The sequence below is a fragment of the Echinops telfairi genome, unplaced genomic scaffold, assembly GCF_000313985.2.
Source record: "Echinops telfairi isolate 266 unplaced genomic scaffold, ASM31398v2 ScPeMD7_25;HRSCAF=90, whole genome shotgun sequence".
NCBI classification, from domain to species: domain Eukaryota; kingdom Metazoa; phylum Chordata; class Mammalia; order Afrosoricida; family Tenrecidae; genus Echinops; species Echinops telfairi.
The window spans coordinates 19,497,375-19,523,038 of record NW_022103922.1 but is presented as its reverse complement, the minus strand read 5'-3'; the positions used below and the strand labels follow the sequence as shown (position 1 = coordinate 19,523,038).

Genomic DNA, 25,664 nt, shown 5'->3' with positions numbered 1-25,664 from the left:
CTGGCTAAAGCAGCTGCACCCTGGTCCAACCATCAGAGAGCAAGAGACCCGAGAACTAGAAAGGCGAGGCTCACCAAGCTCTTTTGAGGCCACCTCCTGACAGGCCCAGAGATGGATAGAAAGAGCGGGGACTATTATGGGCAGGGCTAGTCTAGGAATTGGGTCAAGGAAAGGAAAACCAAGCGAAACCCCAAACTCCTTGCCATCGAGTTGATAGCGCCTCATAGTAACATTGTAGGATAGAGTAGAACTGCTCTTTAGGATTCCCAGGATGAGAAAGCTTTACAGAGACAGACAGCTTCGTCTTTCTCCTGAGGAGCGGCAGGTGAGTTTGAACTGCCATCCTGCAGTTAACAGCCTAATGCTTAACCCACAGGGCCACCAGGGCTTCTACACAACATCTTACTTGAGGAGAATTCCCAGCCATGGCAGCTCTCACAGCCCCTCATCTGGGAGACAGAGCCATCCACAGTCCCCTTCGTCAGGAGGCAGGCACAAAGGCACACAGGATGAGCGGCAGTCCCTGAAAGCCTGCTGACTTCATGGGATTGCACATGGTGGCCACAGCAGACCCAGTCTCTGAATTCCCGGCCATTCCAAAGAGTGGGTCTGAGCTTCCTGACACCCATGGGTGGTTGCAGAAAAGGAGCTCTCTCTCTCTGCAAGGGTCCCTGGGACCTAAGGCCCGGAGAAAGACGGCCTGGTGGTGTATTCTTCCCAAAATGAGAGATTCGAGAAGAGGATCCCGTGATGTCCCCTACGTTCTGCAGCAGAAAGAGGGAGAGGACAAGAGGATTGCGCAGGATGGCCGCAAAGAGTGGAGAGCGAATGCTGACAAGCTCCTCCCGTCCCCCTACCAGGACGAGCAGCTGGCTGCACTTCTAAAAATCCTTCGTCTTCTCTGGCATGACAAAGCACATGCTAGACAGAGAAGCTTCTGGTGGCAGCTGCAGTGGCGCTTTCAAAGGAAGGGGCGGGGGAAATGTGGTGAAGACAACACTTCATGATTGTTTTCCCCAAACTCAGTTGAGCTCATTCGAAAGGAGAAGAAATGTATTACTAAATAAAGTCATAGCTGGAGTTCTCTACAGGCCTCCCTTGGTGGTATAAATGGTGAGTACACTACTTGACTACTAACCAAAAGGTTGGAGGTTTGAAACCACCCAGAGGTACCTTGGAATAAAGGCCTGGTGATCTACTTTTCAAAAAAGCAGCCATTGAGCTCAGCTCTACCCCGACACACGAGGGTCATCAAAAGTCAGAATCAACCTGTTAGCAACTGGGTTTGGGTGGGGGTTTTTTTTTGACTGCTTTGGGTCTCTCAACAGGTAGAGATAGTGTTAAGCTGAGTGTCCCAAATACCACCAAGGCTGCAGCCTCTAAGGGCACGAGTGTGGGGATGCTCCTCTTTCAGCTCCAGCATGGCCTGAGGTCTACTTCTACCCAACAGGTTTGTCCTGTGTTCGTTAGGCCTCCTCTGGTTGTCAGTAACAGAAACCAGCTTGCTGCATAGCTAGCACAGCCCTAATAAGATGGTCCAGGAGAATCTCATCTGGGAAGCTGGGCTTCCCAAAGGCTCTGGAAAGCTGTCAAGACCGTCCTACCTTTTCTGATCTCTGTTCCTCTCAGATCCCACATGCCTCCAATTCTCCAGCCCACAGACAGGAAACATGCGCCCAAGGCATCCTATCATGCCCTTGCTGACCATCTCTCAGTCTCAAATTACTGAAGAAGATTTAAAACACTTGCCTGGCCAGGGCAGGAGCCAAGGGCTGTGCTCTTGCGTCAGGAGAAGCCTCCAGCCTAACACCTGATCCACAGACTTCAGACTTGCCCACCTCTATGACTGTCTCACACACACTGCACTGGTTTTACTTCTCTACAGATCTAGCCTAAGACACACTCAGGCTTTGAGAAGTGTTCGTTGCTACTGGATGGATCACCGTTTCTATCTCTTTTCAGTGGACAAGCAAGTCCACATGTTTGAAAGTGATTTAAAAAACAAACATGGCTGTTGAGTCGATTCCAGCCCAGAGGGAGAGAGTAGACTCCCCGTGGGTTTTCCAGTGTTGTAATCATGAGAACAGGCTGTTGATCCTTCTCCCGTGAAATGAGCGGTGGTTCAAAGTACCCAGACCTTGTGGTTAGCAGCTGAATACTGAACCTCTGCACCACCTTTAGGTGCCTTGAAAGTTAGGAAAGGGGCTAAGAAATGCTCATTAGAAACGACCCACATAATCCTACATTCCTTGTTGACCTGAAAAGTTCCCTCCGAATTGTTCTCCACAGAAGAGGGTGTTGGTTTTGCCAACTGAGCCACACTCTGGTCTTGATGATGGTGTTTTATTGATCGAAATGCTTCCCTCACCTTCGCAGTTAACACAGCACTACTTCTTTACTCCCTGCTCTCAACCGCTGCATGGTTGCCACACGGGGACACCGGTGAAAGCGGCCTGCGCTCCCCTGGGCTGAGGGCTTCCTTATAAATAGCTTGAGAGTCCCGAGACCCCCTTCATCACCTGGTCACGTGCTGCCAAATGTTGCCTGTCACTGACCGACTGTGTCCCGCTCATTCCTTCTGTGCCAAGCTCTTTCGTGCTTTTCTCTGGTGCGCCCGTCCTTCAAAGCCCACTTTGGGTCACACGGAGTCTCCTTGAGCTCCTTGGGTGGCCATGTGGCCCCATTTCCACATCTGTAAAATGCAGAGAATCGTAGCCCTATCATGAAGCTGTGAGATGTAAAGTCTAGTTACAAACTAGAAGAAGGTCAACACAGCAAGTCTTCAATACACTTGGACTTGTATTCCTACTCTAGAGGAGTATTAAGGAGTCTTGGTTCACAACAGTTAAATGCTCAGAGCCCTGGTAGCAAAGTGGTTACATGTTGGGCTGCGAACCACAAGATCAGCAGTTTGAAACCACTAGTCACTCTTTGGGAGAAAGATGAGGCTCTCTGCTCCCACTACTACCCACAGGGGCAGCTCTACGCTGTCCTATAGGATCTTTATGAGGTGGAATGCACTCACTGGCAGTGAGTGAGTGACGAACAGAAAAGGCGATGCAAAGCTACCCAGCAGCTCCTGAGCTAACCTGCTTCCATAAAGACATTTCAACCAGGAAAGCCCTTTGGGGCAGTTCTAGTCTGTCCCTGGGGTCACTATGAGTCAAACATCAACTCAGTCACACCTCATAACTACAACAGTTGCATATTAGAAACTTCTGGGGAAGGTTTTAAAGAAAATAGTGTCTTTTGATCTCCAACTACCCTGATTAATCAGAACAGTGGCATGTGGCCAGCGTTCTGAGATGGCTCTCTAGCATGGGTCACCAAACCTTTCAGGCAAACAGCCACCTCTTCTCACACATAAACTTTCACTGGAACACTGTTGAAGTCCCAAATAAACAGCAGCCACTAGAATGTCTTGAAATTTAGAAGAGTCTTTTCTCGGCTCACTCGACTGCAAGAATCTAAAAGCGATTCTTTAGGCTGCAATCCGCGTGGAAATAATACCCAGATTATACAGGCAAAAACCCATTTATCAGGGACTTTCCTATGGAGCGAGCAGGTATGATAAAAGCAGAAAGCAAAATTAATGTTAGCATTCTTTAGATCAAAGCAGGGTACATCTCTTACAAAACTGTAAGAGCAGGATTGATTATAGCATCCTGGTTAACAAAATAAGAATAGCAAGATTAATTATAACATCCTGGTGACAACACCAAAAGGAACAACATTAAAAAACAATAAGATTAATTGCAACGTCCTGATCTTGGGACCATCTAAAATCTAAAATCAATCACTGGCTGGACTTTCCAAGATGGGAGGGGGAGAGAGATAGGTCATTCAGCAGTCAACAAAATGGCGTTACAGTGGCTAGGGCAAGTCTGTCTCACACAGCGTATTCATTTAGTTACTACTCTAGCTGCTTGCCCACCACGAAGACTGAGTTGACCAGTTGTGACTGTTGTGGCCCACAAAGCCTGTACCATTTACTATTTGGTCCTTGAAAAAAACTGGCTGACCCTTATTCCAGGCTCTTCCTTCTGAAGCATGCTCAGTAGCCAGAAGCTTCAAATCACCTGGGAGCTTCTTAGAAACAGAGGCCAGGCCTCTCCCCAAACCTACTGAATCCAAATTGGCATTTCCCCAGTGCAGTGCAGTGAATTATTTAATGCGGTGTGGGGTTAAGTGTAAGAGGGAACCCCACAAAACATCACAGGTTTGGTAGGCGCAATTGTACAGCGATAATAAGTAGAGATTATAGTAAAGTCATAGAGAGCATGAGAGTTAAAGGATAGAGTCAAGTAATGGAGTCAGACGCAATTCATGGTAGCATATCTCACCTCCGCCCGGCTTGATGGTCCTCGTGGAGGGGGCTCAGCCTTCAGAGAAGAAGCCGCTGCTTCGTCCTCCTTAGTCACCTTCTGGCCACCCTCCTGAGTACCAGGGAGCCTCGTTAGTTATTTATTGCTAACCACGCATCGTAATCATACATCACAGAAAGGGGCAATACAATTCATTCTAGAACAAGTTTGATCGCTCTAATGTCTCACATAATAAAACAGACCATTACTATTCTAGGAGGCATGCAAGTTCCCTGATAGTGGACAATAGCCTGAGTCACCAGGAGGGATATTAGCATAGGCAATACAATCAATAGGAGAGGAATCACCTAGGGGTGTGCCCACATTGGTTGTGGAATAGACAGTGGTATCTGCTTGATCTAAACAGCTGATAATGGCTAACTAACCTTGGTCACCCTTGGGCGGGTTTGCCCTCTCTGGTATCTCTGCAAGTAAATAGACCACCATTATCCTTATCAGAAGGGAGTGGGTCTTATTCAGGGTGAGTCAGACTAATGGTCTAGCCACTACAGATGGCCAATGTCAAGGAGAATAACCTCTGACCTACTTTCGCCGAGAGTCACTCTTAAGCAGCTAAGTTTGGTACATATTTTGGGGAGATAACTTAAGAGAATTCCTTCGGTTCCCCACAACGCGGTTCATCTAACCATAGCCTGTGTTACTCCCACCTTCCTTATCCTGGTGGGTCTGGCTAAGAAGATGGGAGAAGATACTGATGGTATAATAGGATTCTGCTGTGAGTGCTTGTCCACAGTGCTCATCGTGACTGCCTCCTGCTGGGTATAAAATTAGCCCTCTTAAAAGCAGGAGGTGGGATTTTACTACCAGCCGGAGAGAATAGCCAGAACCCCAAGAGCCATTGGACCCCACGATCCCTGGACTTTGAAACTCCTTGATCCAGGAGATGGGTTTGACTCCAGAGAATCAGCACCAGCAAAACCAGAAACCGGTGCATGAGATTGAGGGTGGACAGGCATGAGACCGAATGGTGGACAGGCATGAGACCGAGTGGTGGACAGGCATGAGACCGAATGGTGGACAGGCATGAGACCGAGTGGTGGACAGGCATGAGACCGAGTGGTGGACAGGCATGAGACCGAGTGGTGGACAGGCATGAGACCGAGTGGTGGACAGGCATGAGATCGAGTGGTGGACAGGCATGAGACCGAGTAGTGGACAGGCATGAGACCGAGTAGTGGACAGGCATGAGACCAAGTGGTGGACAGGCATGAGACCAAGTGGTGGACAGGCATGAGACCGAGTGGTGGACAGGCATGAGATCGAGTGGTGGACAGCTCGGCCCACCAAGCAAGTAAAGCGGAGTGCTTTCAGGCTGGAGGCTGGCTTGGAAAACAGAGTGTCTCTGGGCACTTCGTTGAGGGAGATGGGTGTTGCTGACCTACAGATCTGGAGCTGAGTGTCTTGGGTTGAAGTTCAGAGGGTTGTGCCTCTTGGGTACTCATTGGCAGCCTTGAAAGAGCTTTGCTACAGTGCCCTAGCAGAGGCCAGGCCAAGAGACCGGGGTCAGAGAGAGGCCTGCCTGCAGGCACAGCAGAGAAGCTGTCCTAGCTGAACCACTGTATCCTGAATCCTGAACAACTGCATCTATCACATGATTGCCACGTGTTCACTTCCCTAATAAGCCTATCCATTGTAAGCGTCATCTGTGAGCTCTGTGTGGCCATTGCAATGGATTATGGAACCCAGAAGAGAGTATTGTGGGAGGGGCAGTTGGTGTCATGATAAAGTAGAAAGGGCTGAGAGGTTGAGACCTGTCTGAACTCTGCCCTGTGGCATTCTGCCTTGGGTGCTAGAGAAAGGCAGAAGTGGCCCCAAGGCCATTTCCTCACCCAAGGTCACCAGGTGATAAACCTGCATGTTATAGTTTAAGAAGTACTGCTCTATGGCTCAGTCATCTAGTGCCGTTATAAACAGAAATGCCACACGTAGGTGGCTTAGGAAGCTAGAAATTCACATTCAGGGCAAGGCTTCATGGAAAGGCCTGTGTCTCTCTTGGCTCTGGAGGAAGTCCCTTGTCTTCTGTCAGCAGCTGCGAGGCCAGTGTTCCTTGGTACTCTCCATTGGTCCTGCCAGCAATTTGTCCCTGGATCTAGAAGGTTCTCCCCACAAGGACTCCCGGTCCAATGCTCTGACCTGGGCTCTTCTTTCTGAGCTCCCTTGCTCTCTCCTCCCTTCTCCTGTAAGATGAAAGGTGATACAAGCCTGGAAAACTCCCCTGTCCTCAGTTCATGGCCAAGACCGGAAAGGGTGTTGCACCCCAGCCTAATCCTGCCTCCTTAACATAACAAACAGGACCTTGTCCTCAGGAGCATCGCCTAATCCAACCTAATTAACACATCAAGGCCTGGGTTTACAAAACAAACTCACTGCATGGAAGCAACTCTGACTCAAGCAACCCTGTAGGAACAGGCAGCAGCAGAGAGCAGCCCTGCCCACTGTGGGTTTCTGAGACTGGGACTCTTTATTGGAGTAGAAAGATTAATCTCTCTCCAACCTTACCCCATTTCCCAAGGAGGGCTGGTGGTTTTATGGTTAGCAGGCCAATTTGTAACCCACTGGGCTTCCATCGCTCCTTCACAAATAGAGCGTAATTACATCACATAACTGCCAAACCACAAGAAGCATGGTCTAGCCAAGTTGATGCATATTTTGGGAGACCATTACACCTACTTTGAAACAATTCATATTGAAATTGAGTATGTCTCCTCTGTCCTGTGTTTCCTCAATTAAGCTGGCTGTTCACTGAGAGCAAGGCCTGGATCTTGGGCAATTGCTTCGATTTTTATGCAGTTGACATTCCACTAACCCAAGTACAGAATGCTGCCTGAAAGAATATGTATGCACCATGATAGTTTCCAAAATGAAAATGAGTAATAGTCATTTAAAAATCATATTGAAGTGGCCCATAAGCTTGTTAAATCCTTCTCTCTTACTTTTCTCCTTACACTATACTACAGAAAGTGGACTGGGGAGCATGGCACCCAGCGGACTTGACTGGAAAACACTCATAAAGGTCAACGGACCGACCAGGAACTCTTTGTGGGATTTCTTTTTTTTTTTTTTGGTCAACTGGTTCTGATGTAAGTCCAACGATTTCTTTTTTTTTTTTTTGGTGTTGGTTTTTTCAGTTGTTGTTTTGGGTTTTTTTCTTTTGTCGCTATGTTTCACTTTGCTTTGTTTGGGGCCATATTATTGTCTCTGTGTGTCTATGTGGACAAGATAGGCGGGAAGAACAATCTGGAGGAGAGACCAACAGGACCAAAGGTTCTGGGGGAACACGGGAGAGGGGGAGATGGGGGAAAGGAAGGTGGGGACAACAAACCTAGGATAAGGGAACAACAAGTGATCTAAAATAAATGGCAAGGAGGGCATAGAATGCCTGGGGGAGCTGGATCAAGGGCAATGTAGCTGAGAGGAATTATGGAAACCCGAACAAAGGCCAAACATGATGGTGGGACAAGAGGAAAGTAAAAGGAAATAGAGGAAATAATCAGGAGGCAAAGGGCATTTTTAGAGGTCTAAATACAGGCACATATATATATAAATACATTTATATATAATGAAAGGGGAATAGATCTATGTACATCTATTTATTTATAAAGTATTATGGCAGCAAATGGACACTGGGCCTCCACTCAAGTACTCCCTCAACACAAGAACACTTTGTTCTAATAATCCGGCATTCTGTGATGCTCTCCTTCCCTACATGATCGCTGAAGACAAAATGGGTGCAAAAGCAAATGTGGTGAAGAAAGAGTAGGTTTGGCCCCACTACAAGCCACGACATTCCCCTCAATGACCCACACTGCTACGGGGGCCGCACTGAAGACACAGTTTGGAAACTGTGCCTGGTCTGCTTCCCATACTGTGGGGTGAAACACAAAGGGAGTGCAACAGGGCAGCAAGGGGAACAAAGTAATGAGGTCCCTGAGGAATCCTGAAAATGGACTTCTGACTCAGGGGTCAGGGCTCAGCACCTCAGCAGACTCATGGAAAACATTCATAAGAGTCAGCAGACAAACCTGGAACTATTTATAGGCTTTTTTTTCTCTTCCTCTATGTCTATCTGTGTAAGATAGGCAGGGTAAACAATCCCAAGGAGAAAACAATGGGACAGGCGGTTCCGGGGGGACATGGGAGAGGAGGGGGGGGGAGGGGGATCAGGGACCCAACAAACTCAAAGGCAAGGGAATAATAAGGGACCTAGGATCATTGGTGAGGAGGGTGTAGAATGCCTGGTGGGTTTGATCAAGTGCAGTGTATCTGAGAGGAATTACTGAGAGCCAGATGGAGGGTGAGCATGATAGTGTGACAGGAGGAAGGTGCGATGAAATAGAGGAAAGAACTAGGAGGCAAAAGCTATTTACAGAGGTATAGGTATAGGAATGTGTATATGTAAACACATTGATTTATAATAATAGGGATATAGGTCAATGTAGATATATTTAAATGTTAAGTATTAAGACAGCAGATGGACTTTGGGCCTCTACTCAAGGCCTCCCTAAACACAAAAACACTTTGTTCTAATAACCTGGCACTCTGCTATACTCAGCTTCCCAACACAATCACGGAGTAAAATGGGTGCATGAGCAAATGTGGTGAAGAAAGTGGATGGTGCCCGGCTGTCAACAGATACAGTGTCTGGGGTCTTACAGGCTTGAAGTTAAACAAGCAGCCATCTAACAGGGAAGCAACAAAGCCCACATGGAAGAAGCACAACAGCCTGTGTGATCATGAGTTGTCAAAGGGATCAGGTATCAGGTATCAAAAGATCCAAAACAAACAATTATATCAATGCAAATGAGGTGGTGAGGGGTGGAGACCCAAAGCCCATCTGTAGACAATTGGATATCCCCTCACAGAAGAGTCACAAGGAAGGGACAATTCAGCCAGGGTGCAGTATAGCACCAATGAAATACATAACATTCCTCTAGTTCTTTAATGCTTCTTTCCTCACCCCCCACTCCCCATTATGACCCAGCTCTACCTTACAAATCTGGCTAGACCGGAATATGTACATTGGTACACAGAAGAGCTCTCCACACATGGAATCCAGGACAGAGAAACGCCTCAGGGCTAGTAGAGGGAGCATCGATACCATGGGGGGCGGGGGGTGGAGAAAGTGGGTATTGATCACAAGGTTGGATATATAACACCCCCCCCAGGGGGACAAATAATAGAAATGTGGGTGAAGGGAGACAACAGACAGTGTAAGATATGAAACAACAATAATTGATCAAGGATTCACAAGGGTGGGAAGGTTGGGGAGGGAGAGGGGAGGAAGATGAGCTGATACCAAGGGTACAAGTAGAAAAAAAAGTCTTGGAAATGATGATGGCAGCATATGTACACGTGTGCCTGATACAATTGAATTATGGATTGTTATAAGATCTGTAAGAACCCCCAATAAAATGATTATTATTTTTTAAATAAAGTAAATAAATTTGACTTAAAACTAAAAAAAAAAAGCGAGTAACTACTGAAGCCGGAAAGCTAGAGAGTAGTGATTTAAGATGCACTATTGCTCTCTCCCTGTCCAGAGCAAAGACAAATGAGGAAAATCCAGGACTCCAAGAAGCACTGATCCAAAGGTGTGTTGGATCACATGGACCACAGCATCCACAGCCCGAGACTGGAAGAGCCAGATGGTGCCTGGCTACCACTCCTACCTGCTTTGTATTCTTTTTTCTGTTTTTTAAATCATTTTATTGGGGGCTCGTACAGCTCTTATCACAATCCATGCATACATCCATTGTGTCAAATGCATTTATACATTTGTTGCCATCATCATTCCCAAACATTTTCTTTCTACTTGAGCCCTTGGTATCAGCTCCTCATTCTACCTCCCCCACCTCCCTCCCTCAAGAACCCTCGATAATTTATATATTATTATTTTTTCATGTCTTACACTGTCAAACATCTCCCTTCACCCACTTTTCTGTTGTTCATCCCCCAGGGAGGGGGTTATATGTAGATTATTGTGATCAGTTCCCCCTTTCTACTCCCCTTACCCTCCTGGTATCACTATTCTCACCACTGGTCATGAGGGGTTTATCTATCCTGGATTCCCTGTATTTCCAGCTCTGATCTGTACATCCTCTGGTCTAGCTGGATTTGTAAGGTAGAATTGGGATCATGATAGTGGGGTGGAGGGGGAGGAAGCATTAAAGAACTAGAGGAAAGTTGTATGTTTCATTGTTGCTACACTGCACCCTGACTGGCTCATCTCCTCCCCTCGACCCTTCTGTAAGGGAATGTCCAGTTGCCTACAGATTGGCTTTGGGTCTTTATGTTAGACAGAGTTCTCTAGAGAAACAAAACCAGAACACTTATGATTTTATATCCATTTAGATAGATAGATAGATAGATAGATAGATAGATAGATAGATAGATAGATAAACATAAGAAATAAGCAGTTAATTATCTATAGAGCAGTCCAAATGGCTCACTGGCAGTCCTTCAAGTCCTGAGGACCTCTGGGTAGTCCTCTGTAGACCAATTCAGGCTATCCAGCCACAGGCAGCAAACAGCAAGGCAGGTCACCAACAGTCAGATGACACAGTCCGACAGTCCCCAGCTCGAGCGATGTATACTCCAGCAGTGTGGCGAAGCAGTTCTTGAAGGAACCTCAAACTACAGTGACACAGTCCATGGGTTAAGTGTCCCACAGGTAGTGTAGCTTGCAAATTGAGGCAGAGAACAAGGTAAGGCAGCCACGCACACTGGTCCGATCATCAAAGAGCAAGAGACAAGCCATTTATCTCTCTGCCCTTCAATTAATCCCACATATGTTCATTAGCCAGGTTGGCACAATAAACCTACCAATCACAGTCTCCACTCCACACTGATATGATTTTTTGTTCTTTGATACCTGATACCTGATCCTATTGACACCTCGTGATCACACAAGCTGGTGTGCTTCTCCCATGTGGGCTTTGTTGCTACCTGCTTTGTATTCTCTGCGTCTATTGGCTGGGGATCACAACAGAAGACCCTGGACAGAGTAGAAGTAGAGGAAGAAGAAAAAATAGGACACAACTCAAAATTATAAAAAAGGCTTACTGATGCCCTAGAGACTAGTGAAGCCCCCAGAGATGGTGACTCTTGTAGCCTGGAACTGAGCCCAGCGCCAGGGACCGATCTGCAGTCAAACCACAGAGAGGCCACTTGTGAGGAGCATACGTCTCAGCATCATCAGCCATGTGACACCAAGGGCAGCATTTGCCCAGGGGCGGAGCTCAGGAGGCAGGAAGGACGAATGCAAAGAGGGAAGCCAAGGAGGAGGTGGGAAGAGTTATTACATGGTAGGGATTGCAACCGATGTCCAAAATTACCAAGTGTGTATACAAAAGCAAACTTTCACCCAAACTCTCATAAAAAGTTCATAGATAAAAGTAGCCACCCAACCACTGCCATGCAGGCTTTAACATTAGACTAGGAGAGAAGAGGGTACCTTTGGGTGATGGGGCAGCCTGAACTATACCCTACACCCATGCTGAGTCTGGACCCCCCAATTGTGTCTACTCTGAATGTTGATGGAGCCTTGAATGGGCCCTATGGGCCTCAATCCCCCAGTGCACAGAGACATGGCCAGGAGGGGATCTGTGCTCCCATCGGGGGACAAGGACACCGTGGGTCCTCACTGCAAAGGTTGCAGTGTAAGCTCCTCTAGGGGAGGAGACTTTGCCGGGATGAGGGAGGCCCGCCAGTCAATCATCCTGGGTGCTTTACGACACCAGTATTGGCTCAGAGAGAGGTGGGAGAGCTTGCAGAAGAGACTGGAAGAGGGGACCATCTCAACCATCACCCCAAGGGGAACCCCAACAATGAGTAATGCCTTCAATGGCAGTAAGGGCCTAGAGAAGAGGAGCCACCCGGGACCCTGACAGGCCTACGATGGATCGAAGGAGACCTCCCTCTTCCTGGTTCTGAGACTCAGCTGATAATGTTAAGGCAAAGATTACTTTCATCAGTGGTATGCACATCCCCACTCTCAGCTACTGGGATAAAGACAACACAAAACCCTGCGAAGCTGAGGGATTTCTTTCCGCTCAGGTTAGGAAACTCCCAAGACGAACCGCTGGCTATTGAGAGTGAAGGGGACGAGCTTGGGCAGGGTGTAGGAGCAAGCGTCCTAAGATAGACCCTAAAAAGCCCGCCCCTGGTGAGCACACTTCCGTGAGTCACCATGTCCCACTGAGGGTGAGCAGGACTTGTGACTGTAACGTGACCCTTCCTGTGAGTCTTTGATATCATGGCAGACGAGCTTTTCCAAGTGCCAGTCAGCAACTTCAGCGGTTGAGGTGGAGTTCAGCAAAAGGGGGGTTGTCCTGGGTGGCCCTGACCTAAACAGTCGAGCCCTTTGACTGGGATCTCCCCAGCAGGAGAGATTTGGACATTACTGTCTCCAATTCATGTCCGAGCCCAGTATGGTCAGCGTTGGAGCCCATGGAGGGGCCGACCTGCACAGATCTCAAGGCGGGGCCCTGGAACGGAGGGCGACAGCCGGCCAACAATCAACAAGGAAATGCGAGCGTCAGCCCTCCGACTGCAGCCACCCGACTTGGGCCAACGATCGAGATGTGCCTGGAGGGAACCCGAGCTCTAGGTGAGACCGTGGTCCTGGGGACACTTTGATGTCGCTACTGTGAGACCCAGAACAGAAAACATAACCACGCCACGCCCAGACTCCTGACCTACACGCCTGGGAGGCAACAGACAGGTGTTCTTGGAACCAGGTGGTAATTTTGTTAAGCTCCAATGACCCAAGCCCTGAGCTGTGAGAATAACAACGTCTTTGCAAAGGATACTAAACGCAGCCATGTAAGAGGGAAGGGTTTTCATGGCGACACTCTGCTTGTCAGAAACAGGGACACAAAACCCCACAGTAACAAAGTGCTTTCGATTTCCAAAGTGCCACAGAGGAAATTTTCAAATATGCTAAAAACAATGCTACTAATTGCCATTCACGGCGCTCTTCCTTGCAAAGCGGTCTGAAGGACTTGAAGAAGCTTAATGAGCACGCCCCCTCACCTGTCCAACTCCACACACACGTGTAACTTGAAGAAAGAGATTGCCGCTGGGGATGACGAGGAGGAGGAGGGACTTGTCCCACACAGGAGCCATTCGTGACAGGGAGCAGAGAACGCCACATGTCACTTTGTTCTAAGACGTGGGAGCGTGGAGCAGGTGGGGAAGTTGATACCCTGGCAAAGCCCTATGGCAGGGCACTCCTCTGACAGCAGTCTCCATAACCTGGCAGGCCAACCAGCGGCTTCCCATGGCCTGCGTCTATGTACCACGCCTGACCCCAGCACGGGAGGCTGGTTCCCAAAGCAGCACTAATTGAGCACCTACCAGAAATTGTGTGCAGTGCCCGATCCTGCATGCCATACCGCCGGTCGGTTCATCCTCGTGGCACCTGGAAGGTCCTGCTCTCCTTTTGGCAAATGCGGAAAGTGAGGTCGAGAAGTAGGCGGAATCCCGAATAGCATCAGGTGGTTGGAGGTGGAGCTGAAATCAAAGCTGAAATCCGACTCCAGAAAGTTGGAGATCAGGGCAGGGGAGGCTGTCAGGGGCTTCCACCTGGATCTCACACCCTTACGTTGACACAGCGGCTGCTACAATGGGCACACGTAGCAGAACAATTGTCAGCGTGGCAGCAAGGCCGAGCAGTGCTTCCTTCTGGTGTGGATAAGGTCGTTAGGGCTCATAACAGACTCGGTGGTACCTAACAACACAACATGCTGTGGTTGTTGTCAGAATTGGTTTGACTTGTAACAACTCCCTGGGACAGAGTAGAACGGCCCCATAGCGTTCCCTCGGCTGTCAGCTGTCCTGAAATGCAGGATGAAGTCTCACTCCCACAGAGACGCTCCACAGGCTCAAACTGCCAACGTGTACGTTAGCAGCTGAGCAGCGAACCATTGTGCTCCCTGTTGTGGTTGGAAGGTGTCGTCGAGTGAAGTTGGAGTTAGAGCAACAGAGCTGCCCCTTACGGTTTGCTCAGCTGCATCTTGTCGGAGCAGATGGCCACAACCAGCAGTGGTTAGGGTTTTGGTTTTTTATTTGGGGTTTTTTTTCTAGCTTTGTATTGTGAATTGAGGTTTACAGATCATCATCAGTGTTACATTCAATAATTCATACACAGTTTGTTCTACTCATCCATTGCCATCCCTCAGTGCATCATCACTCACCCCACGCCTTCTTTCCTAACGCTCCTAAGGAGCTCTGCCCTTAGGTAAGTGCTCCCTATTGATCTTAAATGATTGATTATCCTAACCTGGGGCCGACTTCAGTCCCATACCTGAAGAGTGACTAAGCACATAGTCCTAGGGGCCCAGCATTCTCTATCCAAGCAGTAAACCTGGTCTCTTTGGTGACTTGGAGTTTTGTTCCACATTTTTCTCCTACTCTATCCAGGACTTTCTGCGGTTGTTGGGTGCTGCGGAGTCGGTCTGGACACAGAGCGATCCTGTGTATAACAGAACGGAACACTGCCTGGTCCTGCGCCATCCTCACCATGATTCTGACATCTGGACCGTTGTTGCAGTCACGGGTCCATCCATCTTTGTCAGGGGCTTCCTCGCTTGCACTCTGCAAGCATGCTGTCCTACTCCAGAGAATGGTCTCTCCTGACAACACGCCCAAAGTGCCTTCCAATGTGAGCCTTCTCCGAGCAGTTGGTAGAGGTAGTTGGGCACCATCTAGTTCTTCTGGTCTTAGAGTTTTCAAGACGGATATTTGTGTGGTCCATTAATCCGTTGGATTTCCACGTGTCTGGATTTTCTTCACTCTGCCCTCCTCTGGACAGGGAGAGACTCCTGGTTGCAATTTGTGTGGTCCATTAATCCATTGGATTTCCACGTGTCTGGATTTTCTTCACTCTGCCCTCCTCTGCACAGGGAGAGACTCATGGTTGCACCTTAGATGGCTGCTTATGAGCTTTTAAGACCCCAAACCCCACTGCCATTGAGTCAATGCTGACTCGTAGCGACCCCCTGTGGGTTTCTGAGACTGTAATTGTTTACAGGAGTAGAAAGCCCAGTCTTTCTCCCGCGGAGCTGCTGGTGATTTTGAACTGCTGACCATGAGGACTGAAGTCCAATGCATAACCACTAAGCCACCACAGCTCCTCTTTTAAAGACCCCCACCCCCCAGTTGTTACTCATCAAAGTAAGGATTTAGAACATTGTCTTTGTGAACCCGGTTTTGCTAAGTGACCCCTGAGCCTATTGTCCTCAGGTGGCCCCTGAGCCTATTGTCCCGATCCCCCAAGCCCAACAACTCCTTCCCTCAGGTGTTTGTTTATGTCTGAAACGTTTTCACAGCGCTGCCTCTCTGTGCTCCACCCCATCCAGGGATATCTTTGCAGCAAAGGTAAATGCACACAGACAAGTGTCTTCTGTCATGGACCTATCAGTGGCTGGTCTCCCACGCTCCCTCCCACATGTGGTCAGCCTGCATGTCTATCCAAGCATCTGCTCATAGATCCCCACAAGCATTTACTTCCAGGATTGTGCACAGAACAGCATTCAACCAGCAAGTGTTTCTTGGAGCCCCTGCTGAGCTGTCAGGAATTAAGATCTCATCTTTGCAGCAAAATTAAAAGCTGCAGGTCTTACTTTATCTCTGGTTCTGGGTCTCCCAAATCACACCAGATGTGGCCAGTGGCACTGGGGCCAGAACCCAGCTCTGTCGCCTCTCATGCTGCGACGTCATTCACTTTCTCCCATACCCTGCAGGACCACAGGGTGCTGAACACCCAGAGCCTGGCATCAAACAAGTTATTTCATGAAAGGATTGCCTACTGAGGTCTACTGAGGCAAGGTACTTGAACCCCTAGTGACCCTTGTGTGTCCGAATAGAACTGAGCTCCCCAGGCCTGCATTGGTCGATCGTTCTAAACTAGACAGTCAGGTCTCTTTTTTTCCCCCAAGGTGCCTCTGGGTAGCCTCAAACCTCCAGTCTTCCAGTTAGCAGCCCATCGTGTCAGCTGTTGGCACCACCCAGGCACTCCTAGGGCCTCTCAAAACCAAACTCACTGCCGTTGAGTAATTCTGACTCACAGTGACCCTGTAGGGCAAGGTAAATCCGCCCCTGTGAGTTGCCAACACTCACTGTTTATGGGAGTAGAGAGCCCCATCTTTCTCCTGAGGAGCTGGTGGTGGTTTGAAACTGCTGGCCATGCAGATCGCAGCCCAATGGGTAACCACTACTCCACCAGGGCTCCCGAAGCCAATAAATTGGAGGTGGGGGGGAGTGAGGTAAAGAAGAGCCAAGTCTCATAGAGAACCTACAGGGCAGGGTAGACTGTAACTCTTTACAGGAAGAGAAAGCTTTGTTTTTCTCCCTGGAGCAGCTGGTGGTCTCAAACTTCTGACCTTAAGGTTAGGAGCTCAAGTCAGAACCCACTACGCCACTGTGGCAGTTACATAATCTACTGTCAAGTTGAGGAAAGGATGGAGTCTAGCCTGTAAATCAGGTCACAGTTTGATGACGTCATTTGGAGGCGTGACACTTCTAAATAGTGCACTGGAGGCCAGACACACACTCAAGTGCCTGTGAGACATTCCTGTTGACAAGCCACATGGAGCTATGCTGATGGAGCCAGAGCCCTGGAGTTGGAGGAGCCACACGGAGACCCATGGCAGCACTGAGATGCTTCCACCGCCACTGGATCCACAAGACTTTCCAGCCACTGGCCTGTGATCTTCCTGAATTCAGCATCATTGCATGGCTGCATGAGTCTAAAGAGGAATTGATGGACTAGTATTGACATATAGGGTAATATCGGACTTACCGGGCTTATGGACTGGGCTGGGGTGTTTTCTTAATGTACAATTGCTCTTTGACATAAAGTTCTCTCTTACATACATATGAGTATCTCTGGATTTGTTTCTCTAGTCTACCCGGACTAACACAACCACTAGGGCAGCTAAGCTAGATAATAGGTACTCCAAATGTCACTTCTTTCAGGGGGACCCAGGGAGGTGCCCTCAGGTGGCAAGCATCTCAAAACCCAGTCCAGCCGCCCCCGCATGGCAATCCTTGATCTGGCGCCTCTAGTGAACTTCTGAGTCCAAGTTCCACCTCCTCAGGAAGACTGCTTCTTCTCCTGTCCCCTGCGTTGGTCCCCAGACAACCCGGAGCCGCCCCAGCCTTGGTGCGCCGTGGGCCCACCGGTGACACCTAGTGGCCAAGGAGGCGGCAGCAGCTGAGAAGTCAGGAGGTCTTGCTGAGGGAGCCCAGTCTCTGGGTGAGCCAACTCACCACTGACCCCTGAACTGGCAGAGGAAGCCCCGGGAGTCTGTGACAGTATCTCAGCAGGTAGGACCCCAGGTGGGAGAAGAAAGAAAGGCAAGGCAGGATAAGCGCTCCTAAGGTTCAAATATTAAAAGGCATGTGACATCTTGGCATGTCGCCTCTGTCTAAGAGCACAGAAAGGCTCATGCCCCATTGCTCATGCTGCTGCCCCGAGAAAGAGCCGCGGAAACAGGACCAGGCCAGACAATGTGAGGGCCCCTCCCCGTGCCTCATCCTTTTGCCATACGCCATCAGCCCCACGGGCAGCCACCATCCGTGTGTGGCTCACAAGTTTACTTGTCCCTGGACAGCACACATGGGTCAGCACGTGGCTGCAAACGGACACAGTGGAGGCTGGCCGCCACCTGAGGAGCTGCTGAAACGGGGCTGGTGATCCACAGGGGCTGGGGCGACCACTGCCACCCTGTGGAGCATGGCTCTGCTCCGAATCACCATGCGTCAGACCCGTTTGGTGGTAACTGGGGGCGTTAAGGAGCCCGGGGGCATAGTGGTGACAGGTTGGGCGGCTAACCCCACGAGCAGCAGTTTGAAGAAAGATGAGGCTTTCTACTCCCGCTGAGAGTGACCACCTGGGAAACCCACAGGGGCAGGTCTGCCCTGTCCTATAAGGTTGTTGTGAGTCACAAGCGATTCGATGGCAGTGAGTTTGTTTGGGTTTGTGGGGAACATGCAGTTTTAAAGTCTGGGGTTTTTGGGGGGTGGGAGTAGGGGGTTCAGGTGCACGAGGCACATTTCAATTGCCCACCAGCCACATGTGGTTAGTGGTGACTGCTCTGGACATCAAGTAGAGAAAGCATGTGTCCTCTTTCACTGAAAGTTTCAGAGATACTGCTGGCCTTGGGGGCTAGAATCCCCCAGAGTCTTAAATATCTTTTTGTCGCTTCTTTCCTTTTTGTATGAAGTTTTCTTCAGAAAGAAGAAAAGTCAGACCCTGACACGGTGCTGTCCTCCTGTTAGCAGACTGACACACACCTGGCTGGGACTGAGCTGCTCCCAGATGCCACCTCACTAAATCTCTCTCTGGAGGGAAGGAGCTGTGTGGCGGGGGGGGGGTGCTGCAGGCTCCATTTGGGTGGGGAGGTTAAGACCAGGCATTTTCTCCCTCTCGCTTTCTCTTCAAGAGAAAGAATTCTTCCCTCACACTTACAGTGAAGGAAGAATGCGTGGCAGAAGGGCTGGGGATCCTCTGGCTTGGGCTGAGATGCGGAAGGCCCTTTTGAGACACAAACTAACCAGAGCAAGACAAGAAATCTTGAGCCAGAGGGGAGTATTGGGCTGGCCACTGGGTGTGGTGGGTACATAATTTCATGTCAATTTAATGCATAAGTGTAGGAAGTGGAGCCTTACCTGTCAATCAGGTCACAGCCTGGTGATGCCTCCTTGTGGGCGTGGCCTTCTCATGAGGATTCTGACAACTTCCTCTCTTTCTCCCTGGAGATGGGCCACTCTCTCTGTGTGTACTTTACCTTCCTGGAGAGGAGACACACTCAGAAAGCTGGAGGAGCCACGTGGAGACCCAGGCTAGCACCGAGATGCTTCCACTGGCATTGGATCCACAAGATTTTGCAGCCACCGACCTGTAATTGTCCATCATTCAGCATCATTGCGTGTGCTGTGTGAGTCTGAAGAGGAATTTAAGGACTAGTATCAGACATATGGGCTAATATCAGACTTATGGACTTGATCTGGACTGGGCTGGGATGTTTCCCAAATATACAATTACTCTTCCATATAAAGCTCTTTCCTGTACATATTTGAGTGTCTCTGGATTTGTTTCTCTAGTCAACCCGGCCTAACACACCCGGATTCAAGCATCTCATGGGACCCTCTGGCTCCTCACTTATTTACTCATTCAACCAACGGTGTTGCTCTCTGTTACCATCAAGGCCGCTCCGACTCATTCAGGCCCATCAAGGAGCAAAGGGAAGCGTTGGCTTTGTTCCCTCCAACAGAATAAGGGGATGCTGCGTGGTTCAAAGGTCAGGAAAGGGATGCGTCAGTGCTCCATCCTCCCCTCACACTTACGCCATCCGTATGCTGAGCAAAGGACCTGCGGAGCTGGATGAGATGAAGAAGGAAGTGGCCCGGGGATCAGAGGGAGGCTTCTTCGCCAGCTGTGAGATGACATGGCACAGCCTTGCTTGCCGGCAGTGAGGAGAACTTGAAGTCCTTGCTAATGAAGGCTGAGGACTTGCAAACATCGGCAGAGATGACAGCACCATATAAAGAAAACCAAAATCCTCACAACGGAACCCAGATCACGTCATAAATGGAGAACAGATTAAAGCTGTCGAGCACTTTGTCTTGCTTGGATCAACCATCGGGGCTGATGGAAGCAGCCATCAAGAAAACAAGCAACACATTGCTTGGGGTCACCGAGGGTTCAGGAACAAGGATGTCACTTTGAAGACTAAGATGCACCTGACCAAGCCGTGATCTTTTCTGTCGCCTCCTGTGCGTGTGAAAGGTGAACGTGGAATGAGGAGGGCCAAAGAAGAATTGGTGCATTTGCTTGAGGGTGCGGGCAAAGTAGATTGAAAGTGCCCTGGATTGCCAGAAGGACAAACACCAGCGGTGTCAGGGGAAGTACTGTCCGCATGTGCCTTCGAAGCCAGAATGGCGAGACTCCTCCTCGTGTACTTGGAACAATTATCAAGGGAGCCCAGACCCTGGAAAACGGCATCGTGCTTGTAAAGTCGAAGGGCAACAAAAAAGAGGAAGCCCTTCAACAAGGTGGATTGGTACAATGGATGGAAGCCTAGTGACAATTGTCAGCAGTTCAAAACCACCAGCTGCTCCATGGGGGGAAAAGGATGAGACTTTCTACTCTTCTAAAGAATTACAGTCTCAGAAACACCCCAGAGGCAGTTCTACCCTGGCGTCCAGGGTCACTGGGAGTCAGAATCCGTGGCAGGAGTTCCCAGAATCCTGAGGAGAAGGCCAGGCCCACATGGAGGCTTCATTGGATTCTGGGAACTCCTGTCTTCCTCCCTGGAGGCAAGAGACTCTCTCTGCTTCATCTCCCTGCTGACAAGCCACATGGAACTACACTGATGCAGCCAGAGCCCTGGAGCTGGAGGAGCCACATGGAGAGACCCTGTCACCGATGCTTCCACTGCCACTGGATCCACAAGACTTTCCACCCACTGGCTTGTGATCTTCCTGCATTTGGTGTCATTGCATGTGTTGCATGAGTCTGAAGAGGAATTTACAGATTGGTATTGGACATCTGAGCTAATATCAGACTTATGGACTTGATCTGGACTGGGCTGGGATGTTTTCTTACTATACAATTACTCTTTGATATAAAGTTCTTTTTCATACACATGAGTGTCTATGAATTTGGTTCTCTAGTCTACCAGGGCGAACACAGCCCTTTCATTCTTATGGTCTCAGCGTGTGTCTTAGGGGTACATTATTAGCCCCTTAGACTAATTGCTCCCTTGAGTCACTTTCTTCAGTTTTCTTTCCTCTAGATGGGAAGAGACCAGTACTTGTGTTTTAAATGCCCACTTACAACAGACTTTTTGGCTTCGGTTTGATTTGATTTGGTTTTTGTCCCTCCCCTCCCACACCTGTTCAGCCTACATGTCTATCCACAAAGCTACTCCTAGACCACGACCCCTGCAGGATCATGTCTACAACTGCAGTTGCCTCTGTTGCCTTTCACTCATGCAAACCCCCAGTGGCTTCCCCTCACTCACCTCTGTTGTTGGTGCCAATCTCCCTTGCATTGTGGATGGCCATCCCCCTCCAGCCCCCGTGACTCACAAGCATGTCCCCCTCCAACCCCCCTGACTCACACGCATGCTGCCCTCACCAGAGACTCGGGCAGGCGGAAGGAGCAGACATCTCCTATCCAGCAAGCCAGCAACAAGAAATGTTATCCTTTCCAGCTGTCATTGATGATGCCTGCTGACTTCTGGCCACTGCAGTGTAAGGGGACCAGATTTTAACATTGGTAAAGCGGGACAAAAGTGGGACACCATTGATAAAACTCCTATCCTGGTGAAATAGCCACATGGCAGCCAAAAACCGTGTACCCTAGCTTGTTGTGCATTCTTTCCAAAATTCGGGACTTTTAAAAAATGCCACGGGACGCGGGAAAAATTGTTAAAAATCAGGACTGTCCCGCCAAAAGCGGGACGTCTGGTCACCTTAGTGACTATAGCCTCTCAATACCAAGCCTAACTCACTGCCATGGGGGGTCAGGGGGATCCCAACTCACAGTAACCCTGTAGGACAGGGTAAAGCTGCCCTGTGAGTTTCCGTGACTGGTACGCTTTCTGGGAGCCAAAAGCCTCCTCCCTCTCCCATAGAGCAGCTGGTGGTTTCAAACTGCTGACCTTGTGGTTAACAACCCCAAAATGTAACCCACTAGGCCATACACAGCCCAGAGCTGTTAAATGGAGAAGATGCCCCGGCCCCTGACTAGGAATGAATGTGTCCCTTCACAGCAAGATGAAGCCAGGCTGGTGGCCAGCACACTGTGAGAGCAAGCGGCCTGGGGGTCCCAGAACAAGGAGTGACTTGACACCTCCCCTTGGCCCAGACCATGGCCAGTGGAGCACTGTTTTTGAGTTTGTAATTTTTTTTAAACTTTTTTTAAGGGGGTAGGGGTGTTGTAGGTGGCCCTGTGTGTCTGGGTCGCTGACGGTTTAGGCTGGCCCCTTGAGGAGCCCTTCAGGACAAGACAGTTGGACTGCGAGCATCCAATCGGGATGCTCTCCTGCCTACAGCTTCTTAAACCAAGTCAGAGACGGCCAGGGCGCTTCTGCGCTGCGCCGCACTGCACCCTGGGGGGCGCCCGGCGCAGCGCCCGCTCACTCTTCGTTGGCGGGGGCCAGAGCTGCCCCTAGATGCCTGCAGAACCTGGGCCCATTCCTTTCCCAAGCCGCAAGCCCCCAGAGCCCACCCACCCCCACTCAAAAGTGCACCTCTGTCCTCCCAATGCCAAGGGGCAGGCACACACTCTCCAGGGAGGCCAAGGCGGACAATGCAATGTGCAGGCCCAAGCCTCCCTCGGGGGTGTCTCAGCGCCTGGGTCTCCCCTACAGACTTCTGGGGCATCTCTGGACCCACTCTAGCCCCCAGGCAGCCAGGCAACGGCTGGGCTCGAGCTGTGCGCCTCTGGGCCTGAGCTTTCTCATAATCAAAATAGCAACAGTAAGAATGCTAACCTCATAAAGTAGGGGAATGAATCAATAAAGTCCTGGTGGTCTAGTGGTTAAACATTACGTTGCTAACTGTGACGTCTGCAGTTTGAAACCACCAGCTGCTCCTTGGGAGAAAGAGGGGGCTTTTTACTCGGGTGAAGTGTTGAAAGCCGGCAGGGACAGTTCTAGCCTGTCCTTGAGGTAGTGCGGATTTTTGGTTCACTTGAAAGATAGCTTATGTGATATGCTCACAAATAAAATTTCCTTGTAAGAAAACAATACTCCTAGGGAGTGTACCAGCAACCCTGGTGGCACAAGGGCTAAGTGCTTGGCTGCTAACAAATCAATGGGCAGAGGTGGGGGTGGGGGCACTGTGCCAGGAAAGACCTGGCGATGTGCTTCCAGAAACATTACAACCAGGAGAACCCTTGGGGACAGTTCTACTCTGCCACACGGGGTAGGGGTGTGTGTGTGAGTTGGTTTTAAAAAGCAGGGAGGTTCTAAAAGTTCATGGGGAAATTCCATAATCTTCTTATTCCGTTTTCCACGCACGTTTTGAAACCGCCTCATACCCGAAAATATTTGCTTTATTGCATTTGGCCGCTTTTTCAGAAATCCCAGTAGGATGAAACACCTGTGGGGTGAGACATGGGAGGGGGAGAGGAAAGGAAGGCACAGAAACGGCCGCAAAACTCCCAGGAAAGGAGCCCCCCCCACCCCTCCCCCGAAAGCCGGACTGGGGTGCCGGGGATTGGGAAGGGCTGAACTTGTGCCAGGAGCCCTATGTGGCGCTGGTGAGCACGGGTAGGCTGCTCCCCACACTACTGGTGGTTCAAACCCACCAGGAGAGAAAACTCGTGGCATTTTCTGCCCCAGAATGACTTCTATAGGAGTGGGATATCATATAGGATAAACACCGTCAGAATCCACTCGATGGCAGGGGGTTGGAGATTTTCACTTGTGTGCCTGGGCGTCACAAATGGTTAACTTTCTCGACTGCTAATCATAAGGTTCAGCTGTGCCTCAAAAGAAAGGCCTGGCGATCTACTTCCCCAAAAAATAGCCATGGAAAGCCCTCAGGAGCACAGCCCTGCGCGGAAAAAGTGGAGCTGGATTTCACGCTGACAATTCGTGGTTCCCCGAGTCACAGCTAGCAATACCCTAACAGGCCATAGGGGAGCAATGTTGCTCCAGGAATCTGAACCTGTCTCTCCGTTCCCACCCACTGGGCCTTTCCACTTTTCTTTGCTCCCAGACCCCCTTCTCTAGAGAATTTCTGGGCCTGTCAGGGCCGTGCTGGGGTGCCTTGTCTGTAACGCCTTCTGGCGTCTCCGTCCACCACTTTCAGACCAACTTAATCTCTCTCTACTGACTCTTGCTTTTCCTTACATTTTTAAATGATGGTAGAATTGCTGCACTCCAAATATATGAAAAGCAGCTGAATCAGGTGTTTTGTTTGCATGGGAAATATGCACTAGAAACGCAGATAACGTACATCTTACCCTGTCTGTGAGTTAGCAGCCATAGATAGAGGGCTCCGGGTGAAATGGGGCTGCCAGGCCCGAGCACACCAAGACTGGAAATGCCATTAGAGACAAAGGTGGCGCTGATGAGGGGAGAGGGGGGCTGCCCCCACCTGCAGACGGGTGGGGCTGAAATACACTCCAGGAAGATGGAGGACAAACACCCCCACACCACACTTTCAAAAGGGTTTACATAGCAGATCATCAGTTTCACAGGCAACACATGGGACCTACTGTGTATGCAGTCCCCTCTCCGCCCTGCCCCCACCCCCACCCCGGGAGTACTTCCCAGCCCTCTGCTTCCGGTCCATCCCTTCTTCCCAACCCTCTAAACTTCGCCTTTGGGGAATGGCTGCCGTGTGGATCCTACAATAGTAGTTCTTCTCCCAGAGGAGACAGTTCTCTTCCAGATCTGAAGAGTGACCAAGAGCCATAATCTTAAGGGACCCAACTTTTTTGGTTTTGGGTTTGTTTTTTATTACATACTTTTATTGGGGGCTCTTCCATCTCATCACAATCCATACATTCATCCCTTGTGTGGGACCCATCTGTTTTGACCCAACCAGAAAGCCTGGTCTCTTTAATGATTGATTCATGTTTCACATTTTTTTCCCACTCTATTCAAGGCCTTCTTGCGTGATGGTTTCCACAGTGGTTGGTGTGGTAGCAGAGCACCATCTAGCCCTTCTGGTCTCTAGTTGTGTGGAGACTGATGTTTGTGTGGTGGCTGTAAACCACTGTTTACAGGTGTTGATTTTCATCACCTTTCCTTCCTCCAGATGAGACGCGACCAGTAGACGCACCTGTGATGGCTACTCACCAGCCTTGAAGACCACCACTGCTACTCTCCGCATGGGATGTGGAACACCATCTGTGTGAACTCTCATACCAGCGAACTTTAGGTTCCCCGGGACTATGGCCCTGGTCCCCCAGGCCCAGGGACTCATTCCCTCGAGGAGTCTGATGATGTGTAAAAAGCAAGTATCACATTTTTAGTTCACTTTTTTATTACGCCAAAGTTCACGATATGAAAGTGTACAGAAAAGTAGTGACTCCGAATACGTCAGTGACTGTCTGAAACCATAAGCGAGATAGCTGTAATTCCAGAAGGCTGCACACATGGAAAGTGTGATGGCCTCACAGAGAAGCAGGTGGGCTGGCAAAGGTGGTGTCCAATGCCGCGGTGCCAATTATGGCACACAGGGGACCTCGGACCCAGTTGAACTGCCCCGGAGGGGTCTCCAGGCTCTTATTTCTTGGGTCAGGGTGAGTTT

The 25,664-nt window shown here is 49.7% G+C and overlaps 1 pseudogene; it reads right to left on the bottom strand.

Annotated features, from left to right (window-relative positions):
• The window catches only part of LOC101649930, a 49,808-nt pseudogene extending 28,350 nt beyond the window's left edge, over positions 1-21,458 (bottom strand).
• Positions 21,459-25,664: the final 4,206 nt, after the last annotated feature.